The sequence below is a fragment of the Schistocerca piceifrons genome, unplaced genomic scaffold (genome assembly GCF_021461385.2).
Source record: "Schistocerca piceifrons isolate TAMUIC-IGC-003096 unplaced genomic scaffold, iqSchPice1.1 HiC_scaffold_1544, whole genome shotgun sequence".
In the NCBI taxonomy this organism is placed as follows: domain Eukaryota; kingdom Metazoa; phylum Arthropoda; class Insecta; order Orthoptera; family Acrididae; genus Schistocerca; species Schistocerca piceifrons.
This window is the reverse complement of record NW_025727396.1, coordinates 1,767,414-1,792,820: the sequence shown is the minus strand read 5'-3', so window position 1 is coordinate 1,792,820 and position 25,407 is coordinate 1,767,414.

The window sequence follows — 25,407 nt, the reverse complement described above, 5'->3', positions numbered from 1 at the left end:
AACACAGAAATTGCATCGGAATTAAATACAAAAGGCACAATGCCGACTTAAGTACAAGAAAACTGACTCTTCTTACCGTCTATGTTTTGAACCATTCCTGTGACACTAGTTGTAGATTCCGATGCTTCACTTCAGGTTTACTGTATCCCTCTCACCTTCTTATTGACGAAGAAACACAGAAATAGCATCGGAATTAATTACAAAAGGCACAATGCCGACTTAAGTACAAGAAAACTGACTGTTCTTACTGTCTATGTTTGAACCACTCCTGTGACAGTAGTTATACGATCCGATGCTACACTTTAGGTTTACTGTATCCCTCTGACCTTCTTATTGACGATGAAACACAGAAATTGCATCGGAATTCAATACAAAAGGCACAATGCCGACTCAAGTACAAGAAGACTGGCTCTTCTTACTGTCTACGTTTAGAACGTTTTCTGTGAGACCGGTTTTAGATTCCGTAGCCTCACTTCAAACTGTATCCCTTGGACCCTCTTGTTGACGATGAAACACAGAAATTGCATCGGAATTAAATACAAAGTGCACAATGCCGACATAAGTACAAGAAAACTGACTCTCTTACTGTCTATGATTTTAAATATTCCAGGGACACCAGTTATAGATTCCGATGCTTCACTTCAGGTTTACTGTATCCCTCTGACCTTCTTGTTGACGATGAAACACAGAAATTGCATCGGAACTAAATACAAAAGGCACAATGCCGACTTAAGTACAAGAAGACTGACTCATCTTACTATCTATGCTTTGAACCATTCCTGTGACACTAGTTATAGATTCCGATGCTTCACTTCAGGTGTACTGTATCCCTCTGACCTTCTTATTGACGATGAAACACAGAAATTTGCATCGGAATTAAATACAAAAGGCACAATGCCGACTTAAGTACAAGTAACTTACTCTACTTACTGTCCTACGTTTTGAACCCACTCCTGTGACACTAGTTATGGATTCCGATGCTTCACTTCAGGTTTACTGTGTCCCTCTGACCTTCTTATTGACGATGAAACACAGAAATTGCATCGGAACTAAATACAAAAGGCACAATGCCGACTTAAGTACAAGAAGACTGACTCTTCCTTACTGTCTATGTTTTGAATCATTCCTGTGACACTAGTTATAGATCCCGATGCATACACTTCAGGTTTACTGTATCCTTCTGACCTTCTTATTGACGATGAAACACAGAAATTGCATCGGAATTAAATACAAAAGGCACAATGCCGACTTAAGTACAAGAAAACTGACTCTTCTTACCGTCTATGTTTTGAACCATTCCTGTGACACTGGTTGTAGATTCGATGCTTCACTTCAGGTTTACTGTATCCCTCTGACCTTCTTATTGACGAAGAAAACACAGAAATAGCATCGGAATTAATTACAAAAGGCACAATGCCGACTTAAGTACAAGAAAACTGACTGTTCTTACTGTCTATGTTTGAACCACTCCTGTGACAGTAGTTATACGATCCGATGCTACACTTCAGATTTACTGTATCCCTCTGACCTTCTTATTGACGATGACACACAGAAATCGCATCGGAATAAAATACAAAAGGCACAATTGCCCGACTCAAGTACAAGAAGACTGGCTCTTCTTACTGTCTATGTTTGAAACTTTCCTATGAGACCGGTTTTACATTCCGATGCTTCACTTCAGGTTTACTGTATCCCTTGGCCCTTCTTATTGACGATGAAACACAGAAATTGCATCGGACTAATTACAAAAATCACAATGCCGACTTAAGTACAAGAAAACGGACTCTTCTTACTGTCTATGATTTGAACCATTCCTGTGACACTAGTTATAGATTCCGATGCTTCACGTCAGCTTTACTGCATATCTCTGACTCTCTTATTGACGATGAAACACAGAAATCGCACCGGAATTAAATACAAAAGGCACAATGCCGACTCAAGTACAAGCAGACCGGCTCTTCTTACTGTCTATGTTTTGAACAATTCCTGTGACACTAATTATAGAATCCGATGCTTCACTTCAGATTCACTGTATCCCTCCTAACCTCGTTATTGACGATGAAACACAGAAATTGCATCGGAATAAATTTCGAAAGGCCCAATGCCGACTTAAGTACAAGAAAACTGACTCTTCCTACTGTCTATGTTTTTCAACTATTCCTGTGACACTAGTTATAGATTCCGATACTACACCTCACGGTTACTGTATCCCTCTGACCTTCGTATTAACGATGAAACACAGAAATTGCATCGGAATTAAATACAAAAGGCACAATGCCGACTGAAGTATAAGAAAACTGACTTTTCTTACTGTCTATGATTTGAAGGATTCATGTGACACTAGTTATAGATTCCGATCCTTCACTTCAGTTTTACTGTATCATTCTGACCTTCTTATTGACGATGAAACACAGAAATTGCATCGGAATTCAATACAAAAGGCACAATGCCGACCCAAGTACAAGAAGACATGCTCTTCTTACTGTCTACGTTTAGAACCTTTTCTGTGAGACCGGTTTTAGATTCCGTAGCTTCACTTCAGGTTTACTGTATCCCTTGGACCTTCTTATTGACGACGAAACACAGAAATTGCATCGAAATCATACAAAAGGCACAAAGCCGACCTAAGTACAAGAAAACAGACAGTTCTTACTGTCTATGTTTTGAACTATTCCTGTGACACTAGTTATAGATTCCGATGCTTCACTTCAGGTTTACTGTATCCCTCTGACCTTCTTATTGACGAAGAAGCACAGAAATTTCATCGGAATTAAATACAAAAGGCACAATGCCGATATAAGTACAAGAAAACTGACTCTTGTTACTGTCTATGTTTTGAAGCATTTCTGTGACACTAGTTATAGATTCCGATGCATTACTTCAGGTTTACTGTATCCCTCTGACCTTCTTATTGACGATGAAACACAGAAATTGCATCGGAATTAATACAAAAGGCACAATGCCGACTTAAGTACAAGAAAACTGACTCTTCTTACCGTCTATGTTTTTGAACCATTCCTGTGACACTGGTTGTAGATTCCGATGCTTCACTTCAGGTTTACTGTATCCCTCTGACCTTCTTATTGACGAAGAAACACAGAAATAGCACGGAATTAATTACAAAAGGCACAATGCCGACTTAAGTACAAGAAAACTGACTGTTCTTACTGTCTATGTTTGAACCACTCCTGTGACAGTAGTTATACGATCCGATGCTACACTTCAGATTTACTGTATCCCTCTGACCTTCTTATTGACGATGACACACAGAAATTGCATCGGAATAAAATACAAAAGGCACAATGCCGACTCAAGTACAAGAAGACTGGCTCTTCTTACTGTCTATGTTTTGAAACTTTCCTATGAGACCGGTTTTACATTCCGATGCTTCACTTCAGGTTTACTGTATCCCTTGGCCCTTCTTATTGACGATGAAACACAGAAATTGCATCGGACTTAATTACAAAAATCACAATGCCGACTTAAGTACAAGAAAACGGACTCTTCTTACTGTCTATGATTTGAACCATTCCTGTGACACTAGTTATAGATTCCGATGCTTCACGTCAGCTTTACTGCATATCTCTGACTCTCTATTGACGATGAAACACAGAAATCGCACCGGAATTAAATACAAAAGGCACAATGCCGACTCAAGTACCAAGCAGACCGGCTCTTCTTACTGTCTATGTTTTGAACAATTCCTGTGACACTAATTATAGAATCCGATGCTTCACTTCAGATTCACTGTATCCCTCTAACCTCGTTATTGACGATGAAACACAGAAATTGCATCGGAATAAATTTCGAAAGGCCCAATGCCGACTTAAGTACAAGAAAACTGACTCTTCCTACTGTCTATGTTTTCAACTATTCCTGTGACACTAGTTATAGATTCCGATACTACACCTCACGGTTACTGTATCCCTCTGACCTTCGTATTAACGATGAAACACAGAATTGCATCGGAATTAAATACAAAAGGCACAATGCCGACTGAAGTATAAGAAAACTGACTTTTCTTACTGTCTATGATTTGAAGGATTCATGTGACACTAGTTATAGATTCCGATCCTTCACTTCAGTTTTACTGTATCATTCTGACCTTCTTATTGACGATGAAACACAGAAATTGCATCGGGAATTCAATACAAAGGCACAATGCCGACCCAAGTACAAGAAGACATGCTCTTCTTACTGTCTACGTTTAGAACCTTTTCTGTGAGACCGGTTTTAGATTCCGTAGCTTCACTTCAGGTTTACTGTATCCCTTGACCTTCTTATTGACGACGAAACACAGAAATTGCATCGGAAATCATACAAAAGGCACAAAGCCGACCTAAGTACAAGAAAACAGACACTTCTTACTGTCTATGTTTTTGAACTATCCAGTGACACTAGTTATAGATTCCGATGCTTCACTTCAGGTTTACTGTATCCCTCTGACCTTCTTATTGACGAAGAAGCACAGAAATTTCATCGGAATTAAATACAAAAGGCACAATGCCGATATAAGTACAAGAAAACTGACTCTTGTTACTGTCTATGTTTTGAAGCATTTCTGTGACACTAGTTATAGATTCCGATGCATTACTTCAGGTTTACTGTATCCCTCTGACCCTTCTTATTGACGATGAAACACCGAAATTGCATCAGACTTAATTACAAAAATCCCAATGCCGACTTAAGTACAAGAAAACGGACTCTTCTTACTGTCTATGTTTTGAACCATTCCTGTGACACTAGTTATTGATTCCGATGCTTCACGTCACGTTTACTGTATATCTCTGACTCTCTTATTGACGATGAAACACAGAAATCGCACCGGAATTAATACAAAAGGCACAATGCCGACTCAAGTACAAGCAGACCGGCTCTTCTTACTGTCTATGTTTTGAACCATTTCCTGTGACACTAGTTAAGATTCCGATGCTTCACTCAGGTTCACTGTATCCCTCTAACCTCTTTATTGACGATGAAACACAGAAATGGCATCGGAAATAAATACAAAATTCACATTGCCGAATTAAGTACAAGAAAACTGACTCTTCTTACTGTCTATGTTTTGAACCATACCTCTGACACTAGTTGTAGATTCCGACGCTTCACTTCAGGTTTACTGTATCCCTCTGACCTTCTTATTGACGATGAAACACAGAAATTGCATCGGAACTAAATACAAAAGGCACAATGCCGACTTAAGTACTAGAAAACTGACTCTTCTTACTGTCTATGTTTTGAACCATTCCTGTGACACTAGTTATAGATTCCGATGCTCACTTCATGTTTAATGTAATCCTCCTGACCTACTTATTGACGATGAAACACAGGAAATTGCATCGGAATTCAATACAAAAGGCACAATGCCGACCCAAGTACAAGAAGACATGCTCTTCTTACTGTCTACGTTTAGAACCTTTTCTGTGAGACCGGTTTTAGATTCCGTAGCTTCACTTCAGGTTTACTGTATCCCTTGGACCTTCTTATTGACGACGAAACACAGAAATTGCATCGGAAATACATACAAAAGGCACAAAGCCGACCTAAGTACAAGAAAACAGACACTTCTTTCTGTCTATGTTTTGAACTATTCCTGTGACACTAGTTATAGTTTCCGATGCTTCACTTCAGGTTTACTGTATCCCTCTGACCTTCTTATTGACGAAGAAGCACAGAAATTTCATCGGAATTAAATACAAAAGGCACAATGCCGACATAAGTACAAGAAAACTGACTCTTGTTACTGTCTATGTTTTGAAGCATTTCTGTGACACTAGTTATAGATTCCGATGCTTTACTTCAGGTTTACTGTATCCCTCTGACCTTCTTATTGACGATGAGACACAGAAATTGCATCAGACTTAATTTACAAAAATCACAATGCCGACTTAAGTACAAGAAAACGGACTCTTCTTACTGTCTATGTTTTGAACCATTCCTGTGACACTAGTTATTGATTCCGATGCTTCACGTCAGGTTTACTGTATATCTCTGACTCTCTTATTGACGATGAAACACAGAAATCGCACCGGAATTAAATACAAAAGGCACAATGCCGACTCAAGTACAAGCAGACCGGCTCTTCTTACTGTCTATGCTTTGAACCATTCCTGTGACACTAGTTATAGATTCCGATGCTTCACTTCAGGTTCACTGTATCCCTCTAACCTCTTTATTGACGATGAAACACAGAAATGGCATCGGAAATAAATACAAAATTCACATTGCCGAATTAAGTACAAGAAAACTGACTCTTCTTACTGTCTATGTTTTGAACCATACCTCTGACACTAGTTGTAGATTCCGACGCTTCACTTCAGGTTTACTGTATCCCTCTGACCTTCTTATTGACGATGAAACACAGAAATTGCATCGGAACTAAATACAAAAGGCACAATGCCGACTTAAGTACAAGAAAACTGACTCTTCTTACTGTCTATGTTTTGAACCATTCCTGTGACACTAGTTATAGATTCCGATGCTTCACTTCATGTTTAATGTAATCCTCTGACCTACTTATTGACGATGAAACACAGAAATTGCATCGGAATTTAATACAATAGGCACAATGCCGACTTAAGTAGAAGAAGACTGATTCTTCTTACTGTCTATGCTTTGAACCATTCCTGTGACACTAGTTATAGATTCCGATGCTTCACTTCAGGTGTACTGTATCCCTCTGACCTTCTTATTGACGATGAAACACAGAAATTGCATCGGAATTAAATACAAAAGGCACAATGCCGACTTAAGTGCAAGTAACTTACTCTACTTACTGTCTACGTTTTGAACCACTCCTGTGACACTCGTTATAGATTCCGATGCTTCACTTCAGGTTTACTGTGTCCCTCTGACCTTCGTATTGACGATGAAACACAGAAATTGCATCGGAACTAAATACAAAAGGCACACTGCCGACTTAAGTACAAGAAGACTGACTCTTCTTACTGTCTATGTTTTGAATCATTCCTGTGACACTAGTTATAGATCCCGATGCATCACTTCAGGTTTACTGTATCCTTCTGACCTTCTTATTGACGATGAAACACAGAAATTGCATCGGAATTAAATACAAAAGGCACAATGCCGACTTAAGTACAAGAAAACTTACTCTTCTTACCGTCTATGTTTTGAACCATTCCTGTGACACTTGTTGTAGATTCCGATGCTTCACTTCAGGTTTACTGTATCCCTCTCACCTTCTTATTGACGAAGAAACACAGAAATAGCATCGGAATTAATTACAAAAGGCACAATGCCGACTTAAGTACAAGAAAACTGACTGTTCTTACTGTCTATGTTTGAACCACTCCTGTGACAGTAGTTATACGATCCGATGCTACACTTTAGGTTTACTGTATCCCTCTGACCTTCTTATTGACGATGAAACACAGAAATTGCATCGGAATTCAATACAAAAGGCACAATGCCGACTCAAGTACAAGAAGACTGGCTCTTCTTACTGTCTACGTTTAGAACGTTTTCTGTGAGACCGGTTTTAGATTCCGTAGCTTCACTTCAAGTTAACTGTATCCCTTGGACCCTCTTGTTGACGATGAAACACAGAAATTGCATCGGAATTAAATACAAAGTGCACAATGCCGACATAAGTACAAGAAAACTGACTCTTCTTACTGTCTATGATTTTAAATATTCCAGGGACACCAGTTATAGATTCCGATGCTTCACTTCAGGTTTACTGTATCCCTCTGACCTTCTTGTTGACGATGAAACACAGAAATTGCATCGGAATTAAATACAAAGGGCACAATGCCGACATAAGTACAAGAAAACTGACTCTTCTTACTCTCTATGTTTTGAACCATTCCTGCAACACTACTTATGGATACCGATGCTTCACTTCAGGTTTACTGTATCCCTCTGACCTTCTTATTGACGATGAAACACAGAAATTGCATCGGAATTAAATACAAAAGGCACAATGCCGACTTAAGTACAAGTAACTTACTATTTTTACTGTCTATGTTTTGAACCATTCCTGTGACACTAGTTATAGATTCCGATGCTTCACTTCAGGTTTACTGTATCCCTCTGACCTTCTTATTGACGATGAAACACAGAAATTGCATCGGAACTAAATACAAAAGGCACAATGCCGACCTAAGTACAAGAAAACTGACTCTTCTTACTGTCTATGTTTTGAACCATTCCTGTGACACTAGTTATAGATTCCGATGCTTCACTTCAGGTTTACTGTATCCATCTGACCTTCTTATTGACGATGAAACACAGAAATTGCATCGGAATTCAATACAAAAGGCACAATGCCGACTCAAGTACAAGCAGACCGGCTCTTCTTACTGTCTATGTTTTGAACCATTCCTGTGACACTAGTTATAGATTCCGATGCTTCACTTCAGGTTCACTGTATCCCTCTAACCTTCTTATTTACGATGAAACACAGAAATGGCATCGGAATTCAATACAAAAGACACAATGCCGACTCAAGTACAAGAAGACTGGCTCTTCTTACTGTCTACGTTTAGAACCTTTTCTGTGAGACCGGTTTTAGATTCCGTAGCTTCACTTCAAGTTTACTGTATCCCTTGGACCTTCTTATTGACGACGAAACACAGAAATTGCATCGGAAATACATACAAAAGGCACACTGCCGACCTAAGTACAAGAAAACAGACTCTTCTTACTCTCTATGTTTTGAACCATTCCAGTGACACTAGTTATAGATTCCGATGCTTCACTTCAGGTTTACTGTATCCCTCTGACCTTCTTATTGACGAAGAAACACAGAAATTGCATCGGAACTAAATACAATAGGCACAATGCCGACTTAAGTACAAGAAGACTGACTCTTCTTACTGTCTATGTTTTGAAACTTTCCTGTGACACTAGTTACAGATTCCGATGCTTCACTTCAGGTTTACTGTATCCCTCTGACCTTCTTATAGACGATGAAACACAAAAATTGATTCGGAATAAACACAAATATTCAATGCCGAATTAAGTACAAGAAAACTGACTCTTCTTACTGTCTATGTTTTGAACCAATCCTGTGACACTAGTTAAAGATTCCGATGCTTCACTTCAGGTTTAGTGAATCCCTCTGACCGTCGTATTGATGATGAAACAAAGAATTTGCATCTGAATTAAATACAAAAGGCACAATGCCGACTTAAGTACAAGAAAACTGACTCTTCTTACTGTCTATGTTTTGAACCATTCCTGTGACACTAGTTATAGATTCCGATGCTTCACTTCAGGTTCACTGTATCCCTCTGACCTTCTTATTGACGATGAAACACAGAAATTGCATCGGTATTAAATAGAAAAGGCACAATCCCAACTTAAGAACAAGAAAATTGACTCTTCCTACTGTCTATGTTTTGAAACATTCCTGTGACACTAGTTATAGATTCCGATGCTTCGCTTCAGGTTTACTGTATCCCTCTGACTTTCTTATTGACGATGAAACACAGAAATTGCATCAGAATTAAATACAATAGCCACAATGCCGACTTAAGTACAAGAAGACTGATTCTTCTTACTGTCTATGTTTTGAACCATTCCTGTGATACTAGTTATAGATTACGATGCTTCATTTCAGGTTTACTGTATCCCTCTGACCTTCTTATTGGCGATGAAACACAGAAATTGCATCGGAATTAAATACAAAAGCCACAATGCCGACTCAAGTACAAGCAGACCGGCTCTTCTTATTGTCTATGTTTTGAACCATTCCTGTGACACTAGTTATAGATTCCGATGCTTCACTTCAGGTTCACTGTATCCCTCTAACCCTCTTATTTACGATGAAACACAGAATTTGAATCGGAATAAATTACAAAAGGCACAATGCCGACTTAAGTACAATAAAACTGACTCTTCTTTCTGTCTATGATTTGAACCATTCCTGTGACACTAGTTATAGATTCCGATACTACACTTCAGGTTTACTGTATCCCTCTGACCTTCTTATTGACGATGAAACACAGAAATTGCATCGGAATTCAATATAAAAGGCACGATGCCGACTCAAGTACAAGAAGACTGGCTCTTCTTACTGTCTACGTTTAGAACCTTTTCTGTGAGACCGGTTTTGGATTCCGTAGCTTCACTTCAAGTTTACTGTATCCCTTGGACCTTCTTGTTGACGATGAAACACAGAAATTGCATCGGAATTAAATACAAAGGGCACAATGCCGACATAAGTACAAGAAAACTGACTCTTCTTACCGTCTATGTTTTTAAATATTCCAGGGACACCAGTTATAAATTCCGATGCTTCACTTCAGGTTTACTGTATCCCTTTGACCTTCTCATTGACAATGAAACACAGAAATTGCATCGGAATTCAATACAAAAGGGACAATGCCGATTTAAGTAAAGGAAAACAGACACTTCTTACTGTCTATGCTTTGAACCATTCCTGTGACATTAGTTACAGATTGTGATGCTTCACTTCAGGTTTACTGTATCACTCTGACCTTCTTGTTGACGTTGAAACACAGTAATTGCATCGGAATTAAATACAAAGGGCACAATGCCGACGTAAGTACAAGAAAACTGACTCTTCTTACTGTCTATGTTTTGAACCATTCCTGCAACACTACTTATAGATTCCGATGCTTCACTTCAGTTTTACTGTATCCCTCTGACCTTCTTATTGACGATGAAACACAGAAATTGCATCGGAATTAAATACAAATGTCACAATGTCGACTTAAGTACAAGTAACTTACTATTTTTACTGTCTATGTTTGAACCATTCCTGTGACACTAGTTATAGATTCCGATGCTTCACTTCTGGTTTACTGTATCCCTCTGACCTTCATATTGACGATGAAACACAGAAATTGCATCGGAACTAAATACAAAAGGCACAATGCCGACTTAAGTACAAGAAGACTGACTCTTCATACTGTCTATGTTTGAAACTTTCCTGTGACACTAGTTACAGATTCCGATGCTTCACTTCAGGTTTACTGTATCCCTCTGACCTTCTTATTGACGATGAAACACAGAAATTGCATCGGAATTTAATACAAAAGGCACAATGCCGACTTAAGTACAAGAAAACTGACTCTTGTTACTGTCTATGTTTTGAAGCATTTCTGTGACACTAGTTATAGATTCCGATGCTTTACTTCAGGTTTACTGTATCCCTCTGACCTTTTCATTGACGATGAAATACAGAAATTGCATCGGAATTAAATACAAAAATCACAATGCCGACTTAAGTACAAGAAAACTGTCTCTTCTTACTGTCTATGTTTTGAACCATTCCTGTGACACTAGTTAACGATGCTTCACTTCAGGTTTAATGTATTCCTCTGACCTTCTTATTGACGATGAAACACAGAAATTGCATCGGAATTAAATACAAAAGGCACAATGCCGACTTAAGCACAAGTAACTTACTATTTTTACTGTCTATGTTTTGAACCATTCCTGTGACACTAGTTATAGATTCCGATGCTTCACTTCAGGTTTACTGTATCCCTCTGACCTTCTTATTGACGATGAAACACAGAAATTGCATCGGAATTCAATACAAAAGACACAATGCCGACTCAAGTACAAGAAGACTGGCTCTTCTTACTGTCTACGTTTAGAACCTTTTCTGTGAGACCGGTTTCAGATTCCGTAGCTTCACTTTAAGTTTACTATATCCCTTGGACCTTCTTATTGACGACGAAACACAGAAATTGCATCGGAATTAAATAGAAAAGGCACAATCCCAACTTAAGAACAAGAAAACTGACTCTTCTTACTGTCTATGTTTTGAACCATTCCTGTGACACTAGTTATAGATTCCGATGCTTCGCTTCAGGTTTACTGTATCCCTCTGACCTTCTTGTTGACGATGAAACACAGAAATTGCATCGGAATTAAATACAAAGGGCACAATGCCGACATAAGTACAAGAAAACTGACTGTTCTTACTGTCTATGTTTGAACCACTCCTGTGACAGTAGTTATACGATCCGATGCTACACTTTAGGTTTACTGTATCCCTCTGACCTTCTTATTGACGATGAAACACAGAAATTGCATCGGAATTCAATACAAAAGGCACAATGCCGACTCAAGTACAAGAAGACTGGCTCTTCTTACTGTCTACGTTTAGAACGTTTTCTGTGAGACCGGTTTTAGATTCCGTAGCTTCACTTCAAGTTAACTGTATCCCTTGGACCCTCCTGTTGACGATGAAACACAGAAATTGCATCGGAATTAAATACAAAGTGCACAATGCCGACATAAGTACAAGAAAACTGACTCTTCTTACTGTCTATGATTTTAAATATTCCAGGGACACCAGTTATAGATTCCGATGCTTCACTTCAGGTTTACTGTATCCCTCTGACCTTCTTGTTGACGATGAAACACAGAAATTGCATCGGAATTAAATACAAAGGGCACAATGCCGACATAAGTACAAGAAAACTGACTCTTCTTACTCTCTATGTTTTGAACCATTCCTGCAACACTACTTATGGATACCGATGCTTCACTTCAGGTTTACTGTATCCCTCTGACCTTCTTATTGACGATGAAACACAGAAATTGCATCGGAATTAAATACAAAAGGCACAATGCCGACTTAAGTACAAGTAACTTACTATTTTTACTGTCTATGTTTTGAACCATTCCTGTGACACTAGTTATAGATTCCGATGCTTCACTTCAGGTTTACTGTATCCCTCTGACCTTCTTATTGACGATGAAACACAGAAATTGCATCGGAACTAAATACAAAAGGCACAATGCCGACCTAAGTACAAGAAAACTGACTCTTCTTACTGTCTATGTTTTGAACCATTCCTGTGACACTAGTTATAGATTCCGATGCTTCACTTCAGGTTTACTGTATCCCTCTGACCTTCTTATTGACGATGAAACACAGAAATTGCATCGGAATTCAATACAAAAGGCACAATGCCGACTCAAGTACAAGCAGACCGGCTCTTCTTACTGTCTATGTTTTGAACCATTCCTGTGACACTAGTTATAGATTCCGATGCTTCTCTTCAGGTTCACTGTATCCCTCTAACCTTCTTATTTACGATGAAACACAGAAATGGCATCGGAATTCAATACAAAAGACACAATGCCGACTCAAGTACAAGAAGACTGGCTCTTCTTACTGTCTACGTTTAGAACCTTTTCTGTGAGACCGGTTTTAGATTCCGTAGCTTCACTTCAAGTTTACTGTATCCCTTGGACCTTCTTATTGACGACGAAACACAGAAATTGCATCGGAAATACATACAAAAGGCACACTGCCGACCTAAGTACAAGAAAACAGACTCTTCTTACTGTCTATGTTTTGAACCATTCCAGTGACACTAGTTATAGATTCCGATGCTTCACTTCAGGTTTACTGTATCCCTCTGACTTTCGTATTGACGATGAACCACAGAAATTGCGTCGGAATGAAATAGAAAAGGCACAATGCCGACTTAAGTACAAGAAAACTGACTCTTCATACTGTCTATGTTTTGAACCATTCCTGCAACACTACTTATAGATTCCGATGCTTCACTTCAGGTTTACTGTATCCCTCTGACCTTCTTATTGACGATGAAACACAGAAATTGCATCGGAATTAAATACAAAAGGCACAATGCCGACTTAAGTACAAGTAACTTACTATATTTACTGTCTATGTTTTGAACCATTCCTGTGACACTAGTTATAGATTCCGATGCTTCACTTCAGGTTTACTGTATCCCTCTGACCTTCTTATTGACGAAGAAACACAGAAATTGCATCGGAACTAAATGCAATAGGCACAATGCCGACTTAAGTACAAGAAGACTGACTCTTCTTACTGTCTATGATTTGAAACTTTCCTGTGACACTAGTTACAGATTCCGATGCTTCACTTCAGGTTTACTGTATCCCTCTGACCTTCGTATAGACGATGAAACACAGAAATTGATTCGGAATAAACACAAATATTCAATGCCGAATTAAGTACAAGAAAACTGACTCTTCTTACTGTCTATGTTATGAACCATTCCTGTGACACTAGTTATAGATTCCGATGCTTCACTTCAGGTTCACTGTATCCCTCTGACCTTCTTATTGACGATGAAACACAGAAATTGCATCGGTATTAAATAGAAAAGGCACAATCCCAACTTAAGAACAAGAAAATTGACTCTTCCTACTGTCTATGTTTTGAACCATTCCTGTGACACTAGTTATAGATTCCGATGCTTCGCTTCAGGTTTACTGTATCCCTCTGACTTTCTTATTGACGATGAAACACAGAAATTGCATCAGAATTAAATACAATAGCCACAATGCCGACTTAAGTACAAGAAGACTGATTCTTCTTACTGTCTATGTTTTGAACCATTCCTGTGATACTAGTTATAGATTACGATGCTTCATTTCAGGTTTACTGTATCCCTCTGACCTTCTTATTGGCGATGAAACACAGAAATTGCATCGGAATTAAATACAAAAGCCACAATGCCGACTCAAGTACAAGCAGACCGGCTCTTCTTATTGTCTATGTTTTGAACCATTCCTGTGACACTAGTTATAGATTCCGATGCTTCACTTCAGGTTCACTGTATCCCTCTAACCCTCTTATTTACGATGAAACACAGAATTTGAATCGGAATAAATTACAAAAGGCACAATGCCGACTTAAGTACAACAAAACTGACTCTTCTTTCTGTCTATGATTTGAACCATTCCTGTGACACTAGTTATAGATTCCGATACTACACTTCAGGTTTACTGTATCCCTCTGACCTTCTTATTGACGATGAAACACAGAAATTGCATCGGAATTCAATATAAAAGGCACGATGCCGACTCAAGTACAAGAAGACTGGCTCTTCTTACTGTCTACGTTTAGAACCTTTTCTGTGAGACCGGTTTTGGATTCCGTAGCTTCACTTCAAGTTTACTGTATCCCTTGGACCTTCTTGTTGACGATGAAACACAGAAATTGCATCGGAATTAAATACAAAGGGCACAATGCCGACATAAGTACAAGAAAACTGACTCTTCTTACCGTCTATGTTTTTAAATATTCCAGGGACACCAGTTATAAATTCCGATACTTCACTTCAGGTTTACTGTATCCCTTTGACCTTCTCATTGACAATGAAACACAGAAATTGCATCGGAATTAAATACAAAAGGGACAATGCCGATTTAAGTAAAGGAAAACAGACACTTCTTACTGTCTATGTTTTGAACCATTCCTGTGACATTAGTTACAGATTGTGATGCTTCACTTCAGGTTTACTGTATCACTCTGACCTTCTTGTTGACGTTGAAACACAGTAATTGCATCGGAATTAAATACAAAGGGCACAATGCCGACGTAAGTACAAGAAAACTGACTCTTCTTACTGTCTATGTTTTGAACCATTCCTGCAACACTACTTATAGATTCCGATGCTTCACTTCAGTTTTACTGTATCCCTCTGACCTTCTTATTGACGATGAAACACAGAAATTGCATCGGAATTAAATACAAAAGTCACAATGTCGACTTAAGTACAAGTAACTTACTATTTTTACTGTCTATGTTTGAACCATTCCTGTGACACTAGTTATAGATTCCGATGCTTCACTTCTGGTTTACTGTATCCCTCTGACCTTCTTATTGACGATGAAACACAGAAATTGCATCGGAACTAAATACAAAAGCCACAATGCCGACTTAAGTACAAGAAGACTGACTCTTCATACTGTCTATGTTTGAAACTTTCCTGTGACACTAGTTACAGATTCCGATGCTTCACTTCAGGTTTACTGTATCCCTCTGACCTTCTTATTGACGATGAAACACAGAAATTGCATCGGAATTTAATACAAAAGGCACAATGCCGACTTAAGTACAAGAAAACTGACTCTTGTTACTGTCTATGTTTTGAAGCATTTCTGTGACACTAGTTATAGATTCCGATGCTTTACTTCAGGTTTACTGTATCCCTCTGACCTTTTCATTGACGATGAAATACAGAAATTGCATCGGAAATAAATACAAAAATCACAATGCCGACTTAAGTACAAGAAAACTGTCTCTTCTTACTGTCTATGTTTTGAACCATTCCTGTGACACTAGTTAACGATGCTTCACTTCAGGTTTAATGTATTCCTCTGACCTTCTTATTGACGATGAAACACAGAAATTGCATCGGAATTAAATACAAAAGGCACAATGCCGATTTAAGCACAAGTAACTTACTATTTTTACTGTCTATGTTTTGAACCATTCCTGTGACACTAGTTATAGATTCCGATGCTTCACTTCAGGTTTACTGTATCCCTCTGACCTTCTTATTGACGATGAAACACAGAAATTGCATCGGAATTCAATACAAAAGACACAATGCCGACTCAAGTACAAGAAGACTGGCTCTTCTTACTGTCTACGTTTAGAACCTTTTCTGTGAGACCGGTTTCAGATTCCGTAGCTTCACTTCAAGTTTACTATATCCCTTGGACCTTCTTATTGACGACGAAACACAGAAATTGCATCGGAATTAAATAGAAAAGGCACAATCCCAACTTAAGAACAAGAAAACTAACTCTTCTTACTGTCTATGTTTTGAACCATTCCTGTGACACTAGTTATAGATTCCGATGCTTCGCTTCAGGTTTACTGTATCCCTCTGACTTTCTTATTGACGATGAAACACAGAAATAGCATCAGAATTAAATACAATAGCCACAATGCCGACTTAAGTACAAGAAGACTGATTCTTCTTACTGTCTATGTTTTGAACCATTCCTGTGATACTAGTTATAGATTACGATGCTTCATTTCAGGTTTACTGTATCCCTCTGACCTTCTTATTGACGATGAAACACAGAAATTGCATCGGAATTAAATACAAAAGGCACAATGCCGACTTAAGTACAAGTAACTTACTATTTTTACTGTCTATGTTTTGAACCATTCCTGTGACACTAGTTATAGATTCCGATGCTTCACTTCAGGTTTACTGTATCCCTCTGACCTTCTTATTGACGAAGAAACACAGAAATTGCAACGGAATTAAATACAATAGGCACAATGCCGACTTAAGTACAAGAAGACTGACTCTTCTTACTGTCTATGTTTTGAAACTTTCCTGTGACACTAGTTACAGATTCCGATGCTTCACTTCAGGTTTACTGTATCCCTCTGACCTTCTTATAGACGATGAAACACAGAAATTGATTCGGAATAAACACAAATACTCAATGCCGAATTAAGTACAAGAAAACTGACTCTTCTTACTGTCTATGTTTTGAACCAATCCTGTGACACTAGTTAAAGATTCCGATGCTTCACTTCAGGTTTAGTGAATCCCTCTGACCGTCGTATTGACGATGAAACAAAGAATTTGCATCTGAATTAAATACAAAAGGCACAATGCCGACTTAAGTACAAGAAGACTGACTCTTCATACTGTCTATGTTTGAAACTTTCCTGTGACACTAGTTACAGATTCCGATGCTTCACTTCAGGTTTACTGTATCCCTCTGACCTTCTTATTGACGATGAAACACAGAAATTGCATCGGAATTTAATACAAAAGGCACAATGCCGATTTAAGTACAAGAAAACTGACTCTTGTTACTGTCTATGTTTTGAAGCATTTCTGTGACACTAGTTATAGATTCCGATGCTTTACTTCAGGTTTACTGTATCCCTCTGACCTTTTCATTGACGATGAAATACAGAAATTGCATCGGAATTAAATACAAAAATCACAATGCCGACTTAAGTACAAGAAAACTGTCTCTTCTTACTGTCTATGTTTTGAACCATTCCTGTGACACTAGTTAACGATGCTTCACTTCAGGTTTAATGTATTCCTCTGACCTTCTTATTGACGATGAAACACAGAAATTGCATCGGAATTAAATACAAAAGGCACAATGCCGACTTAAGCACAAGTAACTTACTATTTTTACTGTCTATGTTTTGAACCATTCCTGTGACACTAGTTATAGATTCCGATGCTTCACTTCAGGTTTACTGTATTCCTCTGACCTTCTTATTGACGATGAAACACAGAAATTGCATCGGAATTCAATATAAAAGACACAATGCCGACTCAAGTACAAGAAGACTGGCTCTTCTTACTGTCTACGTTTAGAACCTTTTCTGTGAGACCGGTTTCAGATTCCGTAGCTTCACTTCAAGTTTACTATATCCCTTGGACCTTCTTATTGACGACGAAACACAGAAATTGCATCGGAATTAAATAGAAAAGGCACAATCCCAACTTAAGAACAAGAAAACTGACTCTTCTTACTGTCTATGTTTTGAACCATTCCTGTGACACTAGTTATAGATTCCGATGCTTCGCTTCAGGTTTACTGTATCCCTCTGACTTTCTTATTGACGATGAAACTCAGAAATTGCATCAGAATTAAATACAATAGCCACAATGCCGACTTAAGTACAAGAAGACTGATTCTTCTTACTGTCTATGTTTTGAACCATTCCTGTGATACTAGTTATAGATTACGATGCTTCATTTCAGGTTTACTGTATCCCTCTGACCTTCTTATTGACGATGAAACACAGAAATTGCATCGGAATTAAATACAAAAGGCACAATGCCGACTTAAGTACAAGTAACTTACTATTTTTACTGTCTATGTTTTGAACCATTCCTGTGACACTAGTTATAGATTCCGATGCTTCACTTCAGGTTTACTGTAACCCTCTGACCTTCTTATTGACGAAGAAGCACAGAAATTTCATCGGAATTAAATACAAAAGGCACAATGCCGACATAAGTACAAGAAAACTGACTCTTGTTACTGTCTATGTTTTGAAGCATTTCTGTGACACTAGTTATAGATTCCGATGCTTTACTTCAGGTTTACTGTATCCCTCTGACCTTCTTATTGACGATGAAACACAGAAATTGCAGTGGACTTAATTACAAAAATCACAATGCCGACTTAAGTACAAGAAAACGGACTCTTCTTACTGTCTATGTTTTGAACCATTCCTGTGACACTAGTTATTGATTCCGATGCTTCACGTCAGGTTAACTGTATATCTCTGACTCTCTTATTGACGATGAAACACAGAAATCGCACCGGAATTAAATACAAAAGGCACAATGCCGACTCAAGTACAAGCAGACCGGCTCTTCTTACTGTCTATGTTTTGAACCATTCCTGTGACACTAGTTATAGATTCCGATGCTTCACTTCAGGTTCACTGTATCCCTCTAACCTCTTTATTGACGATGAAACACAGAAATGGCATCGGAAATAAATACAAAATTCACATTGCCGAATTAAGTACAAGAAAACTGACTCTTCTTACTGTCTATGTTTTGAACCATACCTCTGACACTAGTTGTAGATTCCGACGCTTCACTTCAGGTTTACTGTATCCCTCTGACCTTCTTATTGACGATGAAACACAGAAATTGCATCGGAACTAAATACAAAAGGCACAATGCCGACTTAAGTACAAGAAAACTGACTCTTCTTACTGTCTATGTTTTGAACCATTCCTGTGACACTAGTTATAGATTCCGATGCTTCACTTCATGTTTAATGTAATCCTCTGACCTACTTATTGACGATGAAACACAGAAATTGCATCGGAATTTAATACAATAGGCACAATGCCGACTTAAGTAGAAGAAGACTGACTCTTCTTACTGTCTATGCTTTGAACCATTCCTGTGACACTAGTTATAGATTCCGATGCTTCACTTCAGGTGTACTGTATCCCTCTGACCTTCTTATTGACGATGAAACACTGAAATTGAATCGGAATTAAATACAAAAGGCACAATGCCGACTTAAGTAAAAGTAACTTACTCTACTTACTGTCTACGTTTTGAACCACTCCTGTGACACTAGTTATAGATTCCGATGCTTCACTTCAGGTTTACTGTGTCCCTCTGACCTTCTTATTGACGATGAAACACAGAAATTGCATCGGAACAAAATACAAAAGGCACACTGCCGACTTAAGTACAAGAAGACTGACTCTTCTTACTGTCTATGTTTTGAATCATTCCTGTGACACTAGTTATAGATCCCGATGCATCACTTCAGGTTTACTGTATCCTTCTGACCTTCTTATTGACGATGAAACACAGAAATTGCATCGGAATTAAATACAAAAGGCACAATGCCGACTTAAGTACAAGAAAACTGACTCTTCTTACCGTCTATGTTTTGAACCATTCCTGTGACACTAGTTGTAGATTCCGATGCTTCACTTCAGGTTTACTGTACCCTCTGACCTTCTTATTGACGAAGAAAGACAGAAATAGCATCGGAATTAATTACAAAAGGCACAATGCCGACCTAAGTACAAGAAAACTGACTGTTCTTACTGTCTATGTTTGAACCACTCCTGTGACAGTAGTTATACGATCCGATGCTACACTTCAGGTTTACTGTATCCCTCTGACCTTCTTATTGACGATGAAACACAGAAATTGCATCGGAATTCAATACAAAAGGCACAATGCCGACTCAAGTACAAGAAGACTGGCTCTTCTTACTGTCTACGTTTAGAACGTTTTCTGTGAGACCGGTTTTAGATTCCGTAGCTTCACTACAAGTTAACTGTATCCCTTGGACCCTCTTGTTGACGATGAAACACAGAAATTGCATCGGAATTAAATACAAAGTGCACAATGCCGACATAAGTACAAGAAAACTGACTCTTCTTACTGTCTATGATTTTAAATATTCCAGGGACACCAGTTATAGATTCCGATGCTTCACTTCAGGTTTACTGTATCCCTCTGACCTTCTTGTTGACGATGAAACACAGAAATTGCATCGGAATTAAATACAAAGGGCACAATGCCGACATAAGTACAAGAAAACTGACTCTTCTTACTCTCTATGTTTTGAACCATTCCTGCAACACTACTTATGGATTCCGATGCTTCACTTCCAGGTTTACTGTATCCCTCTGACCTTCTTATTGAGGATGAAACACAGAAATTGCATCGGAATTAAATACAAAAGGCACAATGCCGACTTAAGTACAAGTAACTTACTATTTTTACTGTCTATGTTTTGAACCATTCCTGTGACACTAGTTATAGATTCCGATGCTTCACTTCAGGTTTACTGTATCCCTCTGACCTTCTTATTGACGATGAAACACAGAAATTGCATCGGAACTAAATACAAAAGGCACAATGCCGACCTAAGTACAAGAAAACTGACTCTTCTTACTGTCTATGTTTTGAACCATTCCTGTGACACTAGTTATAGATTCCGATGCTTCACTTCAGGTTTACTGTATCCCTCTGACCTTCTTATTGACGATGAAACACAGAAATTGCATCGGAATTCAATACAAAAGGCACAATGCCGACTCAAGTACAAGCAGACCGGCTCTTCTTACTGTCTATGTTTTGAACCATTCCTGTGACACTAGTTATAGATTCCGATGCTTCACTTCAGGTTCACTGTATCCCTCTAACCTTCTTATTTACGATGAAACACAGAAATGGCATCGGAATTCAATACAAAAGACACAATGCCGACTCAAGTACAAGAAGACTGGCTCTTCTTACTGTCTACGTTTAGAACCTTTTCTGTGAGACCGGTTTTAGATTCCGTAGCTTCACTTCAAGTTTACTGTATCCCTTGGACCTTCTTATTGACGACGAAACACAGAAATTGCATCGGAAATACATACAAAAGGCACACTGCCGACCTAAGTACAAGAAAACAGACTCTTCTTACTGTCTATGTTTTGAACCATTCCAGTGACACTAGTTATAGATTCCGATGCTTCACTTCAGGTTTACTGTATCCCTCTGACCTTCGTATTGACGATGAACCACAGAAATTGCGTCGGAATTAAATAGAAAAGGCACAATGCCGACTTAAGTACAAGAAAACTGACTCTTCTTACTGTCTATGTTTTGAACCATTCCTGCAACACTACTTATAGATTCCGATGCTTCACTTCAGGTTTACTGTATCCCTCTGACCTTCTTATTGACGATGAAACACAGAAATTGCATCGGAATTAAATACAAAAGGCACAATGCCGACTTAAGTACAAGTAACTTACTATTTTTACTGTCTATGTTTTGAACCATTCCTGTGACACTAGTTATAGATTCCGATGCTTCACTTCAGGTTTACTGTATCCCTCTGACCTTCTTATTGACGAAGAAACACAGAAATTGCATCGGAATTAAATACAATAGGCACAATGCCGACTTAAGTACAAGAAGACTGACTCTTCTTACTGTCTATGTTTTGAAACTTTCCTGTGACACTAGTTACAGTTTCCGATGCTTCACTTCAGGTTTACTGTATCCCTCTGACCTTCTTATAGACGATGAAACACAGAAATTGATTCGGAATAAACACAAATACTCAATGCCGAATTAAGTACAAGAAAACTGACTCTTCTTACTGTCTATGTTTTGAACCAATCCTGTGACACTAGTTAAAGATTCCGATGCTTCACTTCAGGTTTAGTGAATCCATCTGACCGTCGTATTGACGATGAAACAAAGAATTTGCATCTGAATTAAATACAAAAGGCACAATGCCGACTTAAGTACAAGAAAACTGACTCTTCTTACTGTCTATGTTTTGAACCATTCCTGTGACACTAGTTATAGATTCCGATGCTTCACTTCAGGTTCACTGTATCCCTCTGACCTTCTTATTGACGATGAAACACAGAAATTGCATCGGTATTAAATAGAAAAGGCACAATCCCAACTTAAGAACAAGAAAATTGACTCTTCCTACTGTCTATGTTTTGAACCATTCCTGTGACACTAGTTATAGATTCCGATGCTTCGCTTCAGGTTTACTGTATCCCTCTGACTTTCTTATTGACGATGAAACACAGAAATTGCATCAGAATTAAATACAATAGCCACAATGCCGACTTAAGTACAAGAAGACTGATTCTTCTTACTGTCTATGTTTTGAACCATTCCTGTGATACTAGTTATAGATTACGATGCTTCATTTCAGGTTTACTGTATCCCTCTGACCTTCTTATTGGCGATGAAACACAGAAATTGCATCGGAATTAAATACAAAAGCCACAATGCCGACTCAAGTACAAGCAGACCGGCTCTTCTTATTGTCTATGTTTTGAACCATTCCTGTGACACTAGTTATAGATTCCGATGCTTCACTTCAGGTTCACTGTATCCCTCTAACCCTCTTATTTACGATGAAACACAGAATTTGAATCGGAATAAATTACAAAAGGCACAATGCCGACTTAAGTACAATAAAACTGACTCTTCTTTCTGTCTATGATTTGAACCATTCCTGTGACACTAGTTATAGATTCCGATACTACACTTCAGGTTTACTGTATCCCTCTGACCTTCTTATTGACGATGAAACACAGAAATTGCATCGGAATTCAATATAAAAGGCACGATGCCGACTCAAGTACAAGAAGACTGGCTCTTCTTACTGTCTACGTTTAGAACCTTTTCTGTGAGACCGGTTTTGGATTCCGTAGCTTCACTTCAAGTTTACTGTATCCCTTGGACCTTCTTGTTGACGATGAAACACAGAAATTGCATCGGAATTAAATACAAAGGGCACAATGCCTACATAAGTACAAGAAAACTGACTCTTCTTACCGTCTATGTTTTTAAATATTCCAGGGACACCAGTTATAAATTCCGATACTTCACTTCAGGTTTACTGTATCCCTTTGACCTTGTCATTGACAATGAAACACAGAAATTGCATCGGAATTAAATACAAAAGGGACAATGCCGATTTAAGTACAAGAAAACAGACACTTCTTACTGTCTATGTTTTGAACCATTCCTGTGACATTAGTTACAGATTGTGATGCTTCACTTCAGGTTCACTGTATCACTCTGACCTTCTTGTTGACGTTGAAACACAGTAATTGCATCGGAATTAAATACAAAGGGCACAATGCCGACGTAAGTACAAGAAAACTGACTCTTCTTACTGTCTATGTTTTGAACCATTCCTGCAACACTACTTATAGATTCCGATGCTTCACTTCAGTTTTACTGTATCCCTCTGACCTTCTTTTTGACGATGAAACACAGAAATTGCATCGGAATTAAATACAAAAGTCACAATGTCGACTTAAGTACAAGTAACTCACTATTTTTACTGTCTATGTTTTGAACCATTCCTGTGACACTAGTTATAGATTCCGATGCTTCACTTCTGGTTTACTGAATCCCTCTGACCTTCTTATTGACGATGAAACACAGAAATTGCATCGGAACTAAATACAAAAGGCACAATGCCGACTTAAGTACAAGAAGACTGACTCTTCATACTGTCTATGTTTGAAACTTTCCTGTGACACTAGTCACAGATTCCGATGCTTCACTTCAGGTTTACTGTATCCCTCTGACCTTCTTATTGACGATGAAACACAGAAATTGCATCGGAATTTAATACAAAAGGCACAATGCCGACTTAAGTACAAGAAAACTGACTCTTGTTACTGTCTATGTTTTGAAGCATTTCTGTGACACTAGTTATAGATTCCGATGCTTTACTTCAGGTTTACTGTATCCCTCTGACCTTTTCATTGACGATGAAATACAGAAATTGCATCGGAATTAAATACAAAAATCACAATGCCGACTTAAGTACAAGAAAACTGTCTCTTCTTACTGTCTATGTTTTGAACCATTCCTGTGACACTAGTTAACGATGCTTCACTTCAGGTTTAATGTATTCCTCTGACCTTCTTATTGACGATGAAACACAGAAATTGCATCGGAATTAAATACAAAAGGCACAATGTCGACTTAAGCACAAGTAACTTACTATTTTTACTGTCTATGTTTTGAACCATTCCTGTGACACTAGTTATAGATTCCGATGCTTCACTTCAGGTTTACTGTATCCCTCTGACATTCTTATTGACGATGAAACACAGAAATTGCATCGGAATTCAATACAAAAGACACAATGCCGACTCAAGTACAAGAAGACTGGCTCTTCTTACTGTCTACGTTTAGAACCTTTTCTGTGAGACCGGTTTCAGATTCCGTAGCTTCACTTCAAGTTTACTATATCCCTTGGACCTTCTTATTGACGACGAAACACAGAAATTGCATCGGAATTAAATAGAAAAGGCACAATCCCAACTTAAGAACAAGAAAACTGACTCTTCTTACTGTCTATGTTTTGAACCATTCCTGTGACACTAGTTATAGATTCCGATGCTTCGCTTCAGGTTTACTGTATCCCTCTGACTTTCTTATTGACGATGAAACACAGAAATTGCATCAGAATTAAATACAATATCCACAATGCCGACTTAAGTACAAGAAGACTGATTCTTCTTACTGTCTATGTTTTGAACCATTCCTGTGATACTAGTTATAGATTACGATGCTTCATTTCAGGTTTACTGTATCCCTCTGACCTTCTTATTGACGATGAAACACAGAAATTGCA